At 40.4% G+C, this 21,052-nt stretch overlaps 1 protein-coding gene across 2 annotated transcripts in view; it reads left to right on the plus strand.

The window, feature by feature from the left end:
- The first annotated feature begins 5,586 nt into the window (after nucleotides 1-5,586).
- The window catches only part of LOC135210920 (uncharacterized), a 304,637-nt gene continuing 289,171 nt past the window's right edge, over nucleotides 5,587-21,052 (plus strand). For both annotated transcript variants that reach the window (XM_064243882.1, XM_064243884.1), the window contains exon 1: nucleotides 5,587-6,471. The gene's annotated coding sequence lies outside the window, so the exon portion shown is untranslated. The remainder of the gene's footprint in view (nucleotides 6,472-21,052) is intronic.

Raw genomic sequence — 21,052 nt, forward strand, 5'->3', positions numbered from 1 at the left:
AGATGTCAACTTTATTGGACCACACCTACTCTGCTACTAAACTACATGTTACTTCATTACACATAAGTACATCAGTTATACTTTTAATTTTTATAAAGTGCGTTTTAGCACTTTTCCCGCCACTGCGTCTGGCTGTTCCATTCGCTACCCCGATTAGGCAGCTTACATTCAACAAGTAATAACAATATCCTGTTTCGAATATTAACGGTGTAATTCGCATACAGTAAATTATTAAAACACTTTTAAGTTGCAAATGTAAACTCAGATATCCTTTTATTTACTCAAAACTTACACATAGCATTACTATTTAAAGCCCGGGACACAGTGTTAACATGCGCGAGCACCACAGGCGGGTAGACAGATGGAAAAAAAATAGAGTATAGTTAAAAACGCTATGGAGGGGGAGGGGGGGGGTGTGGTTGATACCACTAATGGCCATTGAGCAGGTTATTAAGAACAAGGTACGACCAATATTATGTTTCTGAGAACTTAATGATTTCATGGAATGTCACCCAGGTGTTGATGTTGTGGTCTGTGATGATACAATGTGTTGGCGGCAGATTGCTGAGCCATTACGGCTGGTTGATCTGAAGTCTGCTTATCTTCAGATCATAGCTGATCAGTTGACAGTAGTTTATGGCCATACCAGCAGGTGTCATATTGGGGAAAGCTATTTTACTTGACAAGATTAGGTTTTGGGTTAAATTGCGCACCTAAACTAATGTTGAAGAACTTGAAAGAAGTCCTGTCAAGAGATAATTAAGTATGTCATGGTACCTACATATAGTTATATAGATGAAGGTATTGTAAATGATAATTTAATTTCTGCAGAGGAGGTGATTTCTCATCTGCCTAAGTTTGGATTAGAAACAAAGATTCCTTAATCACTGGATGGTAGATGTCAGTGAACAGTGAGAATTTGTCAAACAGAAATTTGTTTTCTATTTGTGGTAAGCTAGCGGGGCATTATCTAGTCTGTGGATGGCTTTGTGTGGTGTGTAGTTACGTGAAGAGAATAAGAGAAGGTTATGCTTGGGATGACTGGATTAAAGGTAAGGCTCAGTCGTTGGAGGAGGAATGAGTTAAAATGATGCAGGATAATGACCCTGTTTGCAGGTTTTAGTCTGTTCCTAATATTAAAGTTGGCAAAATCTGGTGCAATGCATTAGGTGTGGTTTTGGAGATGAATGGAGTGATTGTTGAGGATGGCGCATGGCTTTGTAAGCCAGCCGATTCAGCTCACATCAATGTTGCTGAATTAGGGGCGGTGGTAAAAGGAATAAATTTAGCAATTAAATGGAATCTTGAGTCTGTTGACATAATAACAGATTCAGCAACCATATCAAGTTGGCTGCGTGGAATTCCTACTGGAGATTTTAGGGTGACGGTTTCTGTTAGTGAAGCCGATTGCCTGTGACAAAAGATATAATGGATGAGTACAAGTTGGATGTCACAGTGAAATTGGCAAAAATCTTGTCAGAACAAATCTGACGGATTAACCAGAGTGAGGAAGGAGGGGCTTTGTAGTGTTTCAGGTGCCCATGTGTGCAGTGAGTTTGAGCAAGTTGCATGAGACACATCATTTTGGTGTTGATAGATCATTTTATTTAGTACAGTTAGTTGATCTTGAAGTGCAGAGAGATGATGATGAGAAATGCGTTTGTGCGTGTTTGCAGTGCAGGTCGATTGATTCAGTGCCAGTTAAGCATGATCCTTGTGAGTTAAGTGTTGAGAAAAATTGGTGTAGATTAGCAATAATGTGACACATTACAAAGGAAGGGGCTATTTGACAATATTGGACTGCAGCCAAGTAGTTTTGCGGTTTGGAGAGAGACTGGGTCAGAAAATGTCAGAGCTATTTATTTAAATTTTGTGCAGATATGTCAGAAGAGAGGTCCTCCTGATGAAATTCTTCAAGATGACAGTAGTGCATTCAGGTCTCATCAATTTGAAAAGTTATGCATGGTGTGTCACATTGAGAGGCGCTATCAATAGTCTGGTAATGGGATTGTTGAATGTCACCATCACACTATAAGGTGTTTAGCAGCACGAAATAATCAGGACCCTTGGATAATAATGTTTTGGTATAACCTTTCATAAAAAAATGGTGTTAAAGGTGCTCCGTGTAAAATGTTATTTGACTATGCCTGGAGACATCCAGAGGTGTGGAAGAGGATTGATAGAGTGGCAGAGTCTGCTGTGCAAGTTGGTGATGAAGTTTTCGTGAAGCCTCCTAATGCAAAGTGTACTTCAAAATGGGGAAGGGATCGTGTGATAAAGGTAACGTCAAAGAATAATGTTGATGTACCTCGTCACGTAGTAGACGTACTACGTTGAATTCTTGGTGAAAGTAATGAGGAACTGGTTTGATTTGATTTGATTTGAGTTATATAGATTTTTGGCATTATGCCAAGCACTGGCCATTCAGTGCTGAAATCGAAATTGACAGTAAAAGGTTTGAAAGGTGTTACAGGAGGAAAACCTCGCAGTTGCACTATGAGGCAATTGTTAGGAGAGAGTGGAAAGTAAGATGGAAGAAAGAGAATATGAACAGAGGTACAGTAAAAGTAACAAAAGTAGTTGCGGCTAGGGGCCGAAGGGACTCTGCAAAGAACCTTAAGTAATGAGGTGCACTGACGGCATTAACCCCCTACGGCGAATGAGGAATTGGGTTGGGGTTATGATGATGAGGTGAAGAGTGAATCAGAAGTAATTGATCAGGCTGACATGCCTGAGTCCATCCTGTGTGGATGCGGGATTATGTGAGTCTTTGATGTGTAAATGATTTGTTTGGGGGGAGGTGGCGGTGGTTGCGGTTGGAGGAAGAAGTAGTAGTTATAGAACGAGGTGAAGAGGTAGGAGGAAGAAGTGTGTGAGTGGTTGTTGTTGAGACTTAAGAGAGGGCAGTTAAAAAAAGGGTTTTAACGGTTAAGTTAGGCGCTTGCACTGGCCAGTGTCAAATCAACTAGTTGTATTGCAAGTTGTATCAGTGGTCTATCTTGGCACCAGTCACAATCGTGTGAGACGGGTGTTCAATTTGTCTTAGTAACAACACGCAATGCAGCACTTTTTATTTTTAGAAAGTATCTCATTTTTAGGAAGCACTGTCTGTACGTGTACAGCTCTTGCAAATCGCTATAAACAATGCAGTTCTCTGATGGGACTGTAGCCTGATGTATGGTAAAGCAAAAATATTATTCCAATCATTCCATTCATCACTTATCTTAAAAATCTTTCGATGATCTTACAAACACTTTTACTGTCATTCTTAGGAATAAAAAAAAATATTTTTATTAAAGATTTTGCACCAGATTTTCGTTGAAAACAATGTATAATAACAATAAAATGAATAACCTGTGCTTATATTTTTAAATTTGATTCCAACATCCACAGATAGGGTAAGCACACGTCCAGAAATCTTTTTACTCAGAGTATGGATAGCGAGGTGTGCAATGCTAAACCCCACACTCGCCACACGTTGGCGATTTCCAAATTATTGTAGCAACTGTATATGCAAGATTCCGTACACACACACTCACACACGCTCGGAATGCGTTTAGTAATCTTGAGCTTAATATAACGGGTGAGCATGCTTGAGGATAAACTGACCAGTATCATTGAATTTATGAACACAAATGAATTGAAGTAGGCTATTTCAGTCCTAGCGAGGCAGCAACAATTTGTAGAGGATGGACTGAAATCCAGGACTTATTGGATTGCAAGGAACTCGACTCCATTGTTTCCTTACAGCAGCGTTTTTGTCCCAATACTATTATGTGAAGGGACAAACTTTGTGTCGATTAAAAAAAAATTGTTGAATAATTTTTTTTTTTTTTTTAAGTAAATAGCAAGAGGTTTTATTACCACCTACTTAATGCCACTTTACGCTGTACATAAAGGAAAGGTGTAAAGCCATCCGCTTTTAAGCGTTTAGAACTGTAGCTTATATTCATATGTAGCTATTTGTATTTGAACTCTTAAGCGTGCCCAAGTGCTTGGCTTGTCAGCCTAAATCTTTAAATAGCGTTCAAAGGAGTGGTAGAGATGGAACAGTTACAAAAAGAGAAATGGCGAAATTTTATTAATTGCACATGACAAAAATTCAATAACTGCATTAACATAAATAAAATGCTTTTTAAAATGCTAGACGAATCTTTAATCTTTAATTTTCTTCACTAGCAACCTGTGGCTGCATTAAAATGAAGATTGTATGTAATCCCCTTTTAAGTAATTATCAAGAGATGCAATTAACAATAGCAAGTCGCTGTTCCCTTTTTTTTTTTTTTTTTTTTTTTTTTTTTTGTTTTTTTTTTTGGGGGGGTTTTTTTTTTTTTTTTTTTTTTTTTTTAGCTGGCTACTCCCAGCAATTTAGCCGCTCAACTTCTTGGTGTGTTCGATGTTCTGTTAAAAACTTTAATCATTAAAATACTCCCATGTGGTAACGTACGTTCTACCACAGTTTCAAACCACCTGTGCCAGACGTCCGAATTATTATTAGCTCTTGGAAGATTGTATACCTGTAGATGATGAATATTCGTACAGTTGGTGGAATTCTTGGTGGGTGACACCGCGAATATACCTAGACCGTGGGTGACACTGCTGGAGTCGTCGTCTTGTAGCAATGGATCTTCCCAGCACGAACGGATCTCCAAAATACTGCACATTGTTTCAGTGTTACATATATGGAGCACAACTTGACAAATAAAAAAAGCATCACAAATTTCCCTTGGAGGTAAAAATGCGAATGCAGACAACTTTTTTTATATATACTTAAGGCCACATCTTCATTATGATGCCAACACAAGGCTGCCAAATCTAAAACAACAAACCTCCATCCACCTACACATGTCCCACTTAACATTAATCAAAGATGGCGATGTTCAGAAATATTTTCATGGACCCATTTATAATTTTTTTAAAGCCTTGCTGTTCACAAGCCAATAAATCTTGGTTTTGGCCATCATCATTAGAAACAATTCGTTAAACAAACATAATCTCTCTTATAGTAAAGGCCATAGATAAAGAGACTATATCTATGGTACAGGCCAATGAAGGCCTGGCGACAAGCCCCAAAGGTTTTACTGGTTTAGACGCCTTTAAAATGACGATAATGCCCCTCCTTTGGTGTCACTTGACTCTTCAGACGACAAACGTTGAACTGCACCTAAAACTTACTGGTCAAATTCGCTTCCATTTCGTTTAAATATTCTTCCAGGTCCGTGCCCAGTTTTTTTTTTTTTTTTTTAATTCTTTTTTTGGGGGAGTTCTTTTTTCCCCAAAACTGGACATTTTCTTCTATAAATAAATGTCATTGCAAACATAGGTAAATATCATAGTCCTTCTATCACTCTTGAATTTCCTACTACTAAAGAATGATGTTAATGTTTAATAATAATAATAGTAATAATAATAAATAATAAAATAATAATAATCAATAATAATAATAATAATAATAAAATAGTAATAATAATAATAATAATATGGACTTTCGTACAGGCCTGAAGTCTGTGTCAGTGTCAGTGAACAGAGAAATAGTTTAGGCAAGTTGGGCCTTGGGCGATGAATTCGCCGATCACATTTTAGGCGTCGTCGCCGGCGGCCTACCCGCGTAGTTGAATAGATCTTGTGTTTCGGTAGATGGTGTGAAGTGAGTACATTAACGATCCTCGGCCATTAAAACATTCCATTATTCTTTTCATAAACATTATTGGTTTAGGTGAGCTCCGGTTATGTGGTAACATACACTTCAAGAAATAAAAGTACACTTTTGAAAAAAAAATTTATTACAAAACTCGGTGAACTGAGAGTGGTGTGAGGTGTGGAAATTGACAGCTTCTTGTAACCACAGCGTAAATGGCGATGAATAACAGGCATTAATGACAGACCACATGGACATTAATGAGGAGTTGCGCTGCCAAGACAAAGTGCACCAGTATTGGAGAGGCAGCAGAAATTATTATGGCGCCGAGTTAGTGATGGAAAAGTTGTGATACTAGCCTAATCGTAATAGGCGTAGGCCTATGTTTGCAGAACCTCAAACATGAGGATGTAATGTTCGGGAATTGAATGCTCTTAAACATAATGGCAGTGTGTGTGTTTTTGGTAATTAGTGTTCTCATGAACAAGGCTACCTCCTTGTCATTAAAGATTTTAATGATTAAGTTTAAGTTCAAGTAATTGAACTTGATTTCTTAGCCGTAGGCTACCTTGTGCAGTAACCCTAGGCTAGAATGGGGGTAATTGCAAGTTTTTGAAAGGCTATACTACCATGAAAGAAAGGAGGACAATACAGCTAACAGTCAGTCAGTCAAGATTATGCCTGCCATACGCCAGTCTTTAAACATAACTGACCATTTCAGTGGTAAATTCAATAGGCGTAGTACGGTTTTGCTGAACGAAGAGTGGGACAAGCTTGAAGGCAGGGCTACTCATCAACACAAAATTTGGCCTATGCTTCAATGCAGTGAGGACGTAAGTACAATATTAGGCTATATATCAATCTTAGTTGTCTGATGCCATAGTTATTATGGTAAGGTAATTCTAAAGAATAGTTCCGCACGGACTGCAAGGAACGTAACTGCGGATACGACATCCACTAGGGATTGGGACGTCCAATGTATTTCTCCGTGTTTATTACTGGCCCCTGGGGGTTAATTACAGTCGTCTGAATAAATATTACTTAAAATTCTTGTTCAGGAGGTAAAACTGCATAGTAAAACCGCAACTGCCATAGTCTAGGCCGCCGCGGAGTAGTATTAATAAAGATCTACCAATGGTAGTAGCTGGTATTGGACATCTCCATAATCTCTGTTCAGGTACAATGAAATGCAGGCAGTCCGAATGTAACTCGACTCGAAGGTAGACTTAGTGTCCTAAGCCATTGTAATGAGTAGGGCAAAGGTGTGTGTTACATCATGGACAGAATCGTTTCTTACTGTAAAAACGTTTCGTTCCCATATTGGGAAGTATTATCAGGTAAGCCAAGCAATATACATTGGGTAATATTAATTTTGTAATACATATATCCGTATTAGTTTGAAAATTATCCTCATAGAATGAGTGGCAGTTTTTCATGGTTTTCAATAGCCTACAACCCATTGGTTTAATCTTCATGCAGTGTTTCACTGCAATTTCTGCTGGCATAAAGTTATGCCCTGTCACCAAGAAGCACACTAAAGGTGTCCATGTTGTCACTTAGGCCAAATCAGTTGCTTTTGTATACAGACTTTTACCATCCTTGAGAAGTTTGATATTAATGTGAATGATGTGGTGATTGCTTTTTGCAGGACTGTTAATTGCTTATAACTAACCTAACATGCCACAGGATAGCTTGTTTTCCAACACATACCTAGTTCTTGCAGTTCATCAGGTATTAAAGCTTTTTAGTTTGTAGTGGTGATTGCTATTCACAGACAAGTTAATTGGTTACAACTGTAGCCTACATGTCATAGGATAGCATGCTTTCCAACTCATAGTTCTTGCAGTTCATCAGGTATTATAAGAGAATTTTTATTTGTGTATGTAGGGATGATTGCTATTTAGAGGACTCTTAATTGGTTATAACTGTAACATTTATGCCACAGGATAGCTTGCTTTCCAACTCATAGTTCTTGCAGTTCATCAGGTATTAAGAGAGAACTTTTTGGGTGTAGTATAGTGTAACTACACAAACCGATCATCAGGTCGTGCAGTGTGAGGCAGGTTATCAGTATGCTTTTTCTTAAATTTATTTCTTAAGATAACAAATAAGTTTAACAGAAATATGTTTTTGTAACAACTCCTTCATTCTTGAACTGATAATAATTTAAAATAGCTGAGAGAGGAATAATTTTCTTTAGATTATGATGCTCAGTATTACTGTACCAGTAAGGGCAATGATGCCTGCAGTGTGTTGATTGAATTAATGTTGCTCTTAGTTGGAAACATTCCATTTCTTTCCTGCATTAACAAATTTGGTGATTTTCATCAGCAAGGTACCAACCTGTTTGACTAGTTTTGCCAATACCAATATAGATTAATTGTGTAAACTAATTTTGCAAGATGTAAAGAGATGTTGGAAGATGCATATACATTTGTCAATTACATTCTTTATGAGCTTGATGGTGTACGCTACGATGTGATAGAACCTGGAACTGCCCTCCCCATCCCCTACCTACCCTGCCCCCACCTGGGGTGGACAGACAGGTTTACAGGAGAAAGGTGGATATATTATGTCTCCTCTACCTACCTCACCCCCACCTTGGGTGGACAAACAGGTTTGCAGGAGGAGAGTTGATGTGTCATGTCTCCTACCCTCTCAGTCCCTACCTACCCTGTCCTCACCCGGGCTGACAAACAAGAAAGAGCCATTCAGAATTTACTATAGATTATTGCTACTACTGTACTACCTGATTGTGGATGTAGCTTTTACATAAAGAGGTGGCTACCTGCTCTAGAGAATAAAATGAATCATCCTATATATGCTATGAAGCAAAGCACGTGCCAAGATAGTGAAAGGAGGTTGAGAGGTTGAGAGGTTGAACAGCAAGGTAAAAATGTCCAGAAGGCCAACAAGATGAAGTACAGGAGTAAATGTTTAACGACAGAAAAATACCACAGGTGCTCTGAGCAGTAATAGTTAAGACAGGTTGGGCATCAAGATAGAACACAGGAAGCAGGAATGGATGTAAATTATTGGGAAAAATTTGTTACAGCTATGGCTTGACAGTGATGCCTATAGTACTTGGCATGAGGTGCACTGGTTGCATGGAAAGGCTTTTGGGAGAATGCTGTAGTATATGATTGTCAGCCGGGTCCATTGGTTATCAAAAGAGTTGGAAGAACCAGACCTGATTCAATGGGAAATCTGGGATGGGAGGCTGGAGAATGAGTGGAGAGTCGTGGAAGATACAGCTTAGAGAGCCATGAGTGGTAGAATTGTGAGTCCCCTTAAGTCTCACAGTGTTGGACTCGATAATCAACTTTACCTAAAAGTCATATTCTCTAGAGAAGGGGTTTCCAAATCAGGGGTCGGAATGCTCATTATGTGGGGTCATAGACAGGTCATAGAGTGCTGAGGTACCCCCAGCGAATGGGTATACAAAATATCAAAGCAGGGGATATGAGGTATCATGTTATATTCAATGTTTGGTATGGTAACAGTTACTATAGTAGATTCACATCAACCGTGCATCTGATGTCTACGCCAGTCCCTTACAACGCTCCTGATTGGCGGTTGATAAGCCAGTCACAGGGCTGGAACTCTCAGTCTCTTGAGAGTTCACATAGGCAGGATATATGTTCCACCTCTTCTGAGGGATGTGTCATTCAAAAGTATCCCTCAGGAGAGGTGGAACATACATCCTGCCTATGTGAACTCTCACGAGAGACTGACAATGTCTTAGTAAAGATGAAAGCACTTAAAGATGAAAGCACTTGGATTTCTCTCTTATCATTTTCCTGTGGTATTCGTTTATCTAATGAAGTCATGTGCATCAACTGTGGTTTTTTAAGCATATATATGTATGTATGTATATATATATATAAGATATATATATATATATATATATATATATATATATATATATAATATATATATATTTTTGTAGATGAACTTTCCTGTCAGACATATACTTAGCTTACGTCTCTGACGTCACGACAGAATCAAAACTCGCGGCTAACGCGACAGGTAGGTCAGGTGATCTACCTTACCCGCCGCTGGGAGGCGGGTGTAAGAACCATCATACCTTTCTTGCCAGATTTTTTCTGTCGTCGGTGTCGACCACACCTGTTGTCGGTACCTCTTGACAGTTGGATTCTTTTCTCGTTTTCGCCCTGGATTGTTTCTACGGACTTTTGGTGAAGTACCCGATCTTTTGGCCTGGCATTCGCGATTTGTGGACAGTTATTGGACTTTTCTTTGGATTTTTCTTTGGATTTTTCTTGGATTCATGATGTCTGATGTTGATACTAAGAAACTGCTATGTTTAGAGTTTGTTGTATGACTGAGTGTAAGGTGAGGCTACCGAAAGCTGCGGTAGACCCTCACACGGTATGTTTGAAGTGTAAGAGGGGAATGAATGCACCTTTAATAAACCCTTGTAATGAATGTGAAAAGCTGAATGAGGATGAATGGAAGTCTTTGTCTTCCTACTTGAGGAAGCTTGAAAAGGATAAAGTTAGGAAAGCTTCTTCCAGGAGCAGTAGTAGAATCTCGTATTAGCGAGTTGGATGTAGATAATCCTAATTTAGAAGTAGCTCCTTTGTCAGTTCACTCCTGCTCCCTGCACCGAAGCCGAAGATGCGCCTTCGGAAGTGGCCTCAATGAAAGCCACCATTCGCAGTATGGAGAGGAAAATCAAGCAGCTAGAAGGTTAAGAGTGATTCCAATAGTGATTTGTGCAGTGAACCCAGTGCAGTGGAGGGTGCGTCTGATCGGCTCCCTAATGCTTCCAGGCCTAGACCTCTTCCAGACTCCCAGTCCCAGTGGAGGAGGAAAGTCAAAAGCCGCAGGAAGGTTAGGGAGCAATCCCCAACGGTCAGGCGTCCCCTCGGTAGATCCTGTTGATCGTTCCCAGGCTACCTTGGATCGCTCCAAGAGAGAAATTTTGTGCCAGTGCTTCTCGTCGTCGCCTTCGCCTTCTCCTAAAAGAGGATGGAGCTCTTCGGAAGCCTCGCGCCCTTTCGAAGAGAGCCTGGAACGCTCCCTGCGCCCGCCCTTCCAGCCCTGAAGTTTTTTCGGAAGAGCCTGAAGTGGAAGCGAAGAAGCGTAAGAAGATCTCAGGAGTTTCGTTCCCCGAGCGGAGATCGAGCCTCGTCTCCTGTTCACGAGTTTGTGAATTCTCCTGCAAGGGTGTTGGCTAACCTTCAGGCGCAGATTTCGGCTCTGGCTGGCTCTCTTTGCGTGTCTTCTCGTCGCAGGAAGGACGTCTCGCTTCCTGTAAAGAAGTCCAGGCTCCCCTCTCCTGATTCTCGCTATTCGACGGAAGAGGCGCGCTCAACCTCGTGCGTTCGGATTTCTCGCAGGAGGCTTTCTGCTTCGGACAAGATCACATCTGCGTCTAAGCGACATTCGCCTGACAGACAAGTTTCTCCTTCGGACAAGGAGCAAACTGCGCGTAGGAGAATCCTCACCCTACAGACGCTCTTCTCGAGACAGGATCGCTCCCCTTGACAGGCGCCAAGAGCCTAGTAGGCACTACTCACCTCGTAGCCGCTCCTCGTCTCGCCTCCACTCTCCGGTGACAAGCGCCCTAATCGGACAGGCGCCCTTCGCTGGACAGGCGTCAAGAGCTTGTTAGGCGCGTTTCGCATGGCAGGCGCTCTTCTCCTGACTTTTACTCGCCTCGAGTCAGGCGCCGAGAGCCTAGCAGGCGCTTCTCCCTGGTAGGCGCTCTCCTAGTAGGCGCTCGTCGCCAGAGATTCTCTCGCCTCGGTTCAGGCGCCAAGAGCCTGGTAGGCGCTTTTCGTATGGCAGGCGCCGTTCGCCTGGTAGCCGCTCTCCTCTGGATAGGCGCCAAGAGCCTGATAGAAGTTCTTCTTCAAACAGGCGCTCGGCACCTGACTGCCGCCTGACTCCTATTAGGCTTCAAGGATCTGGGAAACGCACTCCTCCAGACAAGAAGGATGTTGCAAGTAGACACTTGCCTGAAGCATTGTCTCTAAGACGTATACGTCTAACTTCCTCTAGAGACTCCTTTAAGAATAGTCGCGCCTCTAAGGATCAGGAGGGCTCTTCAGCTCAGGAGGAACAGGACCCCTCAGAAGAAGAAGGACCAAAAGATGCCTCAGTTTCCTCCTATAAGAAACTAACAGAGTTACTCCTGCAAGAGTTTGGAGATATCCTTTCTCCGGTGGCTCCCCTTCTCCTCTTTCGTTATTCTCCACTTCGAAGACGTCGAAGGTTTCGTCTTGTGTAAGGATGAAACCTACTGTTTCCATGAAGAAGGCGCTGAGAGGTTTTGGGGAATGGCTCCTTTCTAAGGAAGAGAAAGGGAAGACGGTTTTTTCTTTCCCTCCGTCTAAACTGACCGGCAGATTGGGATTGGTGGTGACGAATCGGGAGAACCTTTAGGCCTCGCTCTCATTCGTCTGCGGACTCGGACTTCTCTTCATTAGTGGATGCTGCTCGTCGTTCCGCCCTCTTGTCCGCCAAGACTACGGGGGAATGGGGAATGAAACGAACTTGACCACTTACTGAAGGGAATGTTCAGAGTCCTGAAGTTTTCAACTTCCTTGATTGGTCTTTAGGTGTGCTGGCTAATAAGACCAAGACCCCAGATGCTCTGTCTCCTGAAGATCTTAACTGTGTACTCACTTGCATGGATAAAGCAGTGAGAGACGGATCGAGTGAAGTCTCCTCACTGTTTGGAGCTGGAGTGCTTAAGAAACGGTCGGTCTACTGTTCGTTTCTCACGAAGGCAGTGTCTCATGCACAAAGGGCCTCGCTCTTGTATGCTCAACTCTCTCCTCTTCTGTTCCCCAAGAATATTATCCAAGATGTCTCGAGTGCCCTTTCAGCTAAGGCTACTCAGGACATGTTAGCCCAGGCGGCCAGGAAACCTCGCTCTGTCTTCCAACCCAAGACCAAGAAAGAGACTCCTCTGAGACAGGAGCCCTTTCGAGGAGACCCCTGTCAGAGGTTCTGCAACCAGAGGGACTAGACCTTTTAAGAGAGGTAAAACCTTCTCTAAGTCAGTCAGAGGGAAGAAATAGCGGTCAAGGACTCCAGACATCAGTGGGTGCCAGACTACTGAAATTTGCCGACGTCTGGGCCCACAAAGGGGCAGACAATTGGTCCCTATCGATTGTCAGCAAAGGATACCTCATTCCCTTCTCGTCAAGACCACCATTGACGACAACTCCGAGGGAGTTGGTAGCCAAGTACAAGGACCCCATCATGAATCAAGCCCTTTCTCTAGCCAGTAGCTCTCATGCTAGAGAAGGAGGCTATAGAACTAGTGAAAGATCCCCGCTCTGCGGGCTTTTACAACAGACTTTTCCTGAGTTCCGAAGAACTCAGGAGGATGGAGACCGTGTGTTGGATGTAAGCGCCCTGAACGTCTTTGTGGAAAAGAGGAAGTTCGCCATGGAGACAACTTCCTCAGTGTTAGCGGCTCTTTCGTCCAGGGGACTGGATGGTGTCTCTAGACCTTCAGGGACGCTTACTTTCATTGTTACCTAATCCATCCTTCTTCAACGGAAGTATCTATCGATTCATGATGGGAGGAAACATCTTCCAATTCAAGGCCTTGTGCTTCGGCCTATCAACTGCACCCCAAGTTTTCACGGGGTTAATGAAAAACGTGGCGCAGTGGCTACATTTGGAGGGAGTGAGGGTGTCGCTTTATCTCGACGACTGGCTAATCAGAGCAGGAGTCTCAAGAAAGATGTCTGGAGGACCTTCAAATGACCCTTACATTGGCAAGTTCGCTGGGACTTCTGGTGAACTTCCAGAAGTCTCAATTAATCCCCAGTCAAGAGAGGATCTATCTGGGGATTCGGATAGCTTCTCTGGCTTTTCGGGCTTTTCCGTCGCCAGAGAGGATAGCTCGTTGCTACGAGAAAAATAACGACCTTCCTAGAGAAAGATGCATGCACAGCGAGGGAGTGGATGAGTCTGCTGGGGACACTCTCCTCGCTGGAGCAATTCGTTTCTCTAGGAAGGTTTCATTTCAGGCCTCTACAGTTCTTCCTATACCAGAAACTGGAGGCGTCTCTCCCTAGATCTGGAGTTCTCCTTCAAGATCTCAAGGGAAATCAAGAGAGACCTTCGGTGGTGGAACAACCCACTTCGATTTGTGGAAGGAATGTCTCTCTACATGCCGAACCCCAGCCATGTGTTGTTTTCCGACGCATCGGAGGCAGGTTGGGGAGCGACACTCGGGACAAGAGAAGTGTCAGGCACCTGGAAGGGGGATCAGGTGTCCTGGCACATCAACAAGAAAGAGTTGATGGCAGTCTGGATGGCATTGAAAGCCTTCGAACCCCACGTCCGAAATGCAGTAGTGCAGGTCAATTCGGACAACACAACAGCCTTGGCGTACATCAAAAAACAGGGGGGACGCACTCCTTCTCCCTGTACGAAACAGCAAGGGATCTTCTGCTGTGGTCTCAAACAAGGAAGATCAGTCTTCTCACCAGATTCGTACAGGAGAAGGAACGTCAGGGCCGTTTCCTGAGCAGGAAGAATCAACTCCTGCCTTCCGAGTGGACCCTCCACTCAGAAGTATGCCAAGACCTGTGGAGAAGATGGGGCAGACCTCACATCGATCTCTTTGCAACAGCAAAGAATGCAAGAATCGAACTTTACTGCTCCCCGATCTCAGACCCAGGAGCAGTAGCAGTGGATGCGTTTCTCCTAGATTGGACAGGGCTAGACGTCTACGCCTTTCCCCCCTTCAAAGTACTAGGACAAACCCTCAAGAAATTTGCTATCTCGGAGAGGACAAGAATGACGCTAGTAGCTCCGTTCTGGCCCGCCCAAGATTGGTTCACAGAGGTACTGGAATGGTTGGTGGACTTTCCAAGAGCACTTCCACAAAGACAAGATTTGCTCAAACAACCCCACTTCGACAGGTATCACAGAAACCTCCCCGCTCTCAATCTGACTGGCTTTCGACTGTCAAAAGTCTTGTCAGAGCGAAGGGGTTTCGACAAAAGCTGCTAAGGCTATCGCCTCAGCTAGAAGACCTTCCACCCTTAAAGTCTACCAGTCGAAGTGGGACGTCTTTTGCCGTTGGTGCAATGGAACCAGAAGTTTTCCTCTTCCAGTACCTCTGTGACTCAGATAGCAGATTTCCTAGTTTTCCTCAGAGAAAAATGCGGTTTGGCAGTATCTACTATCAAAGGATACCGTAGCATGCTGGCTGCGGTGTTTAGACATAGGAATTTAGATCTTTCGAATAACAAAGATCTTCATGATCTATTAAGATCTTTTGAATCTTCTAAGAAAACTTCGAACGAAGTTCCAAGTTGGAATCTGGATGTGGTTCTTCGTTTCCTGAGGTCCGCTAGGTTTGAACCACCACATTTAGCCTCCTTCAAAGATCCCACGAGGAAAGCTCTCTTTCTCATGGCTTTAGCATCTGCTAAAAGGGTTAGTGAGATTCATGCCCTAGAAGGAAGGGTAGGTTTCAAAGGAGATTCCGTGGTTTGTTCCTTCCTTCCTTCGTTTTTAGCAAAAAATGAGAACCCCTCAAGTCCTTGGCCAAGGAACTTTGAGGTTCGTGGTTTATCTGCCCTAGTAGGGGAAGAACCTGAAAGAACTCTTTGCCCTGTTAGGAGTTTAAAATACTACCTTCAGAAGAAGAAAACCCTTAAGGGCATTGAGGACAGACTATGGTGCTCTGTAAAGGACCCCAGCAGACCATTGTCGAAAAATGCGCTGTCTTTCTTCATTAGAAGTGTTGTGAAAGAAGCACATAGATCTTGTAATGAAGAACATTTCAAGCTCCTAAAAGTCAAGGCTCATGAAGTGAGAGCAATTGCCACTTCCTTGGCCTTTAAGAAGAATATGTCTCTTCAGAATCTGATGAAAACAACATTCTGGAGATGTAATTCAGTATTCGCCAACCACTACCTAAAAGACGTCAGTATTACGTATGACGAGTGCTTCGCGTTAGGCCCGTACGTATCGGCGGATTCGGTGCTGGGGCAGGGAGCTGGAACATATCCTTAGTAGTTTTTTCCCTTGTTTTTTTTTGGTAATTGAGTTCATATGGTTGTATGAAAAATGATGCAGGTAGGCATCTTTTTTCGTTTCGTAATGCTAATAACGTTAGTTTGGTTAGGTGATCGGATTTGGTTTGAAGCTCCCTGCGTTGGTAGTGGACAGGTTCTGTCATAGAAGAGGGCGAACCCCCATTGACATGATCCGACTTGGATTCTACTAAGTAAGCGGATATCAAGTCCCGTTAGTAGACCCAAAGAGTCTTTTCAGCTGTAGGTCACGCCCTCGCTGTAGCTCTTATGGCTATGCAGACTAATAGACAGTATCTATGAAGTCTTCAGCCTAAACAGGTAAGAACCAAGGTTATATTTATCCTACAACAGGTGTTGTTTACCTTTTCTTTGTTATTTTCTGTCTTGTACCCTCCACCTAGGGTGTCAATCAGCTAAGTATATGTCTGACAGGAAAGTTCATGTACAAAAATGATATTGTTATTTTACAATAAAGTTTTGTACATACTTACCTGGCAGACATATACTTAGCTTACGTCTCTGACGTCACGACAGAATTCAAAACTCGCGGCTAACGCGACAGGTAGGTCAGGTGATCTACCTTACCCGCCGCTGGGAGGCGGGTGTAAGAACCATCATACCTTTCTTGCCAGATTTTTTCTCTCTTATACCTGTCTCCTGAGGGGAGGCTGGGCGGGCCATCAATCGTATATGTCTGCCAGGTAAGTATGTACAAAACTTTATTGTAAAATAACAATATCATATATATATATATAGTCATGTATAAATTTCTCTTATGATGATATTCTTATGACTAGTGTATTTAATATACTGCATATGTATACAGTAATGATTTGTTAATTGTCCTGACTTTAACATTCGAAGGCTACCATACATTTTAGGACAATTAACTCAGACTAGCCTATACATAATAATACAAACCATAGGCTGATATAAAGGTACCTCATAGGCCTAGGCTACTATAGGTACTTCTTGGCCTATCCTTAGCTGGAACAGGTACTTGACGTCGGAGACGGTCGAATCTTCATTGTTGTAATAAGGGTTAAGGGAAAGGCTGGCTCCCGGGTTTTTTTTTAATACAGTAGGTGGATACGTTGTAAAAGCAGCTTATTCCTAGCTGTACTCCTTCAATACCAGTTAGAACCAACACCGATTCCTATACTGGTTCTTACACTGGACCCCTATACTGGTTCTTACACAGGACCCCTATACTGGTTCTTACACTGGGCCCCTATACTGGTTCCCTGTAATACAAACAGTTAATTTAGGATGGCAATCTCGTGCCAAAGAGCATGCAGTCGTTAGGCCTTTAGGCTATGCTACTCATGCCTAACTTTATTGTTACACATCGCAGTTAGCCTGACTTTATATGCATAACAAGGGTGGAATTTACTCTAGAACTGACATTTTTATAAACATATGGAAGACTAATTCACATCTTAGCCTACATTTAATTGGTTGTACAATTGCAGCAACATGTAAGCTCAACATGGTGCAACTTACGTAACAGTACCATTACAATTCTTGGCAATTGGCAGTTATATCAAAGAAAAAGTATAAAGAAACACTACCAAATGTTATGGCAACATATACATTATAAACTACGACAAATGCATACCTTTTACAAGGGAGAAATACGTAATTTCAAATTAATATAAGGGGAGATACATTCGTTCCCCTCAGCGTTGCCGTACTCGTCTCGAACAGAGCACTTTGAGCTTATGCAACTGCACACTTGATTACAGTTACGTACTTAGGTAAGTACACTCGATCATAGACAATCTCAACTTCGAGTGGCTAACTTCACATCTTGATAAAATGAAAACCAATTTGGTTTTCCAGTCCACCAATTTCCATGAGTGCTGTCATAAATGCTAAATGAATGACTTCCATCATTACAATATATATATATTATATATATATATTATATATATATAATATATATATATTAAATAATTTTATAGGGGGAGGCACTGGACAGGTGAAACTGCTGAATGGGGTCGTACTAAGAAGAGCCTGGGAATCCCTGCTGTAGAGGAAGATTTTTTTTTTTTTTTTTTTTTTTTTTTTTTTTTTTTTTTTTTTTTGAAAAATGCTTTACAATAGACAGAGGCCACAAAGTTTGCATCAGTGATTGATAGTGAAATTCTAGAGTAAAACTTAGTTTAACAAAATTATTGTTGATTAAAGATCAGAAGCTGCCATGAAGTGGCTGTGGTAGGGTGGAGGTAGGTGTAAATAGTACTAGACCAGTCAAGACTATGAGTCTTGACTGCTTTTTCGAGATAGAAATGAACGGTGTAATGTGAGGAGAAGGATTGTAACATACTGCCGAAGAGACTTCCGGTGTTGCTGTTAAAATTGAGGAGACGTTTTTCTTTTCATAGGTTTACATCATGATCATGATCAGTGACTATTTGATGATAATTCAGTAAAGAAATGACAGCAATACTTTTGTTTTTTCGCTCATGTTGTTACTTTGATTCATTATTATTATTGTTATTACTATAATTTATGAAAAGAAAGAATGATAACGCATGATACAAGAAGGGAAATTCAAAGTTCCATATACGAACTAGTTGAAATGATGGTTCAGAGATGGGGATGGCTTGGAAAATTCCATAGCACAACCCCTGAGAAAGTAGGAGATAAAAAGTCTCTGAAAACTATGGAAAAGGAGGCTGGAGATGAGAAATCGACCCAGATAAATCTCTGACAAGACTTGTGGGGCGGAATTTTACAGAGGCCCTTTTTTGTCTTGCGGTGTTTGAGATGGGGTAATGGTAATGGTTATCAGTTAAAAAGTGGAATGGAATTTTTATTTCATCGCATATTCTATGGACCTGCTCTCTCTCTCTCTCTTCTCTCTCTCTCAGGAATTGGGGCTCATTTTCCTTGTTTCGCAGAAATGAGTATATATTCAATGAAAGACCTAGGAATGTTGAGTTTGGCTATTTGTCATAGACACCCCTTGAAATTGTTTTCTTTGTTCAAACTCCGAACAGTTTTCTTTGTGAACATTTACGGGTACTTAATATTTCATTATTAGGATATATAACAAAACTCAGATTTATATTGGAGGTAGAAACAAACCGGTAAAGAAATGAGATAACAGCTGAAATGGCCATGTGTATAAACTGCATGCAAGCAATATATGATTGATATTGAATTAGGTCCATAGTACCGATGGGCACGCATTCTTGTATCCTTCGACATAGGTAAATAAGCTAGTTTAAGTTAAAACTAACCAATTGAAAAAAAGATTACCTATGAAGGGAGAGATGTGTCACATGGCTCAAGGGAGCATGTACACAGAAAAACTGGAGACAATAGGTCGTACAAAGCTGGAAGTAAACTAGACTAGACAACCAGTTACTAGATAGATCATGATATTAAAGCAAGAGAAAAACCAAAGAAATGGACGAAGCCAAACTTCAGAATGATAATGAATAATAAATAAAGAGACTTACGGTTAAAGAACTTGGACCTATAACCGTAGCAAATATCTCAGACAAAATATCATAGCATCAATAAAAGAAATAGTGGAAACTTGAAAATAAACGCAGAAGTTAAAGATAAATTGTCTTGATTTCCGGGAGGAAGAGAAGAGACACAGCCTGGATGAAAACCGATTAATTTTAGAAAAGTTATAAATACTTTAAACACTCCAACGGGATAGAAGGAGCATACACCGAAAGAAGAGACGACACTGTAAAGGAATCTGATGTGACCAGTAAAATCAACCTATGATAACGCGTAGAATCGCGGAAGGAAATACAAGAAAATGAACGACTCACAAATGTAATTTTTCAAGTCATCATTTGTAATATCGAGTGATAATTAAATATCAAATGGGCCCAGAAGAACAGAAAGTAGACTATATATATAGGCTATTATCGAGATATGTTCATAGGCTATCCAATCCTGTTTTGTCACCTAGTTGTAATCAGATGATGATTGGCCAATATATATATATATATATATATATATATATATATATATATATATATATATATATATTATGTATATATATATTATATAATATATATATATATATATAATATATATCTATAATTTATACATATATAATATTTATATATATATAATATATATAATATATTTATAACATTTTATATTATATATAAATATATATATATAAATTATATATAATAATATATATATATAATATATACTTTATATTATATTTTATATATTTATTTAATATCATTTATAATTATTATATATATTATATATATAATATATAATTTTTTTATATTATTATATAATATATTATATAATATTCTATATATATATATATATATATTTTTATTTATATATATATATATATCCATATTATATATATATTATAATATACATATATATATATATATATTATATTTAATATATATAATGAATATATCTATATATATTATATAGAATAACTTGATCACGAAGTATATAAAACGTGATGCTATGTAGCTATGTATAAATAAAGGTTTTTGCCACGAAGGAAAAAATGAAAAAGCGAAATAGCCGAGTACTTTCGGTCCTGTTCAGACCCTTTACTAAGGCAAACTGATTTTACAGAGGAAAACATAGTCAAAAGAAGGCTTAATATCCAAACTGACACTACAAGATTAGCAATAAGGTCCATTTCCCTCTAACGGAAACGAGGAAACGTCTGAGGGTAGCCACACCTTGGAGGGTACACACACGGTAAACAGGTTATTCTTCCAGAAAACGGTACATTTTGAAAAGACAAGGAAGCATATACAACTTAATATGAAATTTACACAGATTTCCCCCAAAAATTATTATTAATGAAAAGACGAAAGAAAATATATATATCGACCAAGAGAAAGAGGGAGAGAGAATATCGAACCATAGAGAGAGGGAGAGAGAGAGAGAGAAAGAGAAAGAAATAATAACTATATACATGTGGGACTAATTTATTAGTAGTTCATCTATTTTAAGGTCCTTCATAAACATCTTACAAATATATGGGTCCAAATGGTACATTCCCGGACTAAGATTTAGGTTGTTTTTATTAGTGATTTGTATAATTGCCGATTCCAGTAAATTTCTTGAAACATAATCATTAGATCTCGCAATTACAGAGGTATCACCCCAATTAATACACTGAGATTTTCCACTCAGATGGATAAACAGTGCATTTGAAGTCTGGGCTGTTCTAACCGAATACATATGCTGCTTAATACGTACACATAAATTTTTACTTGACTGACCAACGTAAAACGATGGGCAATCCTTACAAGGAATTTTGTAAATGATGTTGTTATTTGTTACGGGACTATTCTTAATTAGCATATATTTAATGGTATTGTTATAAGAGAACACTACATTAACATTA

The sequence above is a fragment of the Macrobrachium nipponense genome, chromosome 4, assembly GCF_015104395.2.
Source record: "Macrobrachium nipponense isolate FS-2020 chromosome 4, ASM1510439v2, whole genome shotgun sequence".
In the NCBI taxonomy this organism is placed as follows: domain Eukaryota; kingdom Metazoa; phylum Arthropoda; class Malacostraca; order Decapoda; family Palaemonidae; genus Macrobrachium; species Macrobrachium nipponense.